Here is a 1630-nt window from a genome sequence, read left to right as displayed (position 1 = left end):
TCTGAAGCCATCTGATCTGGGAAAGTCCTGTGTGTGTGTGTGTGTGTGTGTGTGTGTGTGTGTTTACTCACTGGACTGGGTGTGTGTGAGCATTGTTGCAAATGTGTGTGATGCTGTGGAGGCGGTGACTGGGGGGCCGGGGCCACGGGGGGGAAGGAGGACAACATCTGCTGCTGGATCGCAATGGCCTGCATGGTCATCTGCTGGGCCTGTGACACACACACACACACACACACACACACACACACACACACACACACACACACACACGATATATACTTTTTACTTTGCATGAATGTTCCTAAAAGCAACAAACAGCTGTGGTTCAGTATCAGTTAACGTCTAATGTTAATTTCAAATGTCAGTTTTTATTTTAACTGAATTTGTTAAGTGTTAAAAGAATAGTTGGATATTTTTGGAAATACACTAGAAGAGTAGATTGATACAGTAAATATTGAATTGGAGCCAATTAGCTTCATTTAGCATAATTAGCTTAACTTAGCATAATTAGCTTAACTTAGCATAACAACTGGAAAACAGCTATTTGTCTAACAAAATCCAGCATCTCTAAAACTCTCTCACTGACATGTTATCATTTTGACTTTTGTGTGAATTAAACAAATAAGATGTAACGTGCTGATAAGTTATTTCTATAAACTGCGCTAACAGGCTGCTAGCTGTAGCTTCTTGACCCGCACTGTACAAAGAGATAATTTGTCCCAAATGCTGAAAAATTGAAGCCCAGTATTTTTTCATTCTTGTGGAAACAAACCTCTACTGATGTGGATGAATTGTTTTAGTGCTTGAAATTCATCAAAATAGAGAAACATGTGAGTAAAATTGTAGAGAAATGTTTAATAAATACCTAAAATGAAAAGTGTTATCTGTCACTCTACTTTAAAGGAGCTTTATGTAAGTTGTTGCTATTGCCACATAGCTAACGTTAGCATCAGCAGCTGCTTATTTATCAGTCTATCCAAGAGCTTCAGCCATCATTGCGTTTACAATACAACAGGTTATAATACGTCCTCTGAGCTGCTACTTCTTCAGGTCAGACTGGACGCCACAGTGACTCGGTATCGGAAAGTGATGAGACAGTTTGCCCGGGCTAGATGGTTAACATGCTAACAACAAGAGGGTTGTAAATGATTTAAGTTTGATACTGAACTTGCAGCATTTCTTCTAGACTGTGGAGTAAACAGCTGTTAATTCTAACGTTAGCAATGTAGCTAAAACGTACATATAGCACCTGCTTAGAGGCCTTATAACTGCTGCTATTAGTCACGTTTGATCTTGTAAGAATATGAAACAGAAAGTGGAGCGTCAACAGATTCTAACAACATTTAAATCATATTTCTACGCTTTATGATCGCAAAGATATTCATCCTCAGATGGTTAAAGTCGGCGTTGAGGAAGGATATGTGACAAACCAGAATGATAGCTTGCTGGTTGATGATGGCCTGCTGCTGTTGAGTCAGTACTGCCTGCTCCGATCCTGCAGAAACATAAATACATAAACGACGACTCCGTGTGGGAAAGATGCAAAGTCAGACACAAAATCCACTGCAAAGACCCGGTGAAGTCGTCCACTTCACACAAAGCACAGCATATTAAAACATCTGATATTTAT

General features: G+C 39.6%; 1 protein-coding gene across 1 annotated transcript in view; it reads right to left on the bottom strand.

The window, feature by feature from the left end:
* Positions 1–1630, bottom strand: part of myo15aa (myosin XVAa) — a 43212-nt gene that overhangs the window by 10727 nt on the left and 30855 nt on the right. The gene's annotated exons all lie outside the window — the stretch shown is intronic.

Source organism: Seriola lalandi, unplaced genomic scaffold, assembly GCF_002814215.2.
Source record: "Seriola lalandi dorsalis isolate HSWRI2012SDOR001 ecotype SW California unplaced genomic scaffold, Sedor1 jcf7180002054969, whole genome shotgun sequence".
NCBI lineage: Eukaryota > Metazoa > Chordata > Actinopteri > Carangiformes > Carangidae > Seriola > Seriola lalandi.
This window is presented reverse-complemented; position numbering and strand designations above follow the sequence as displayed.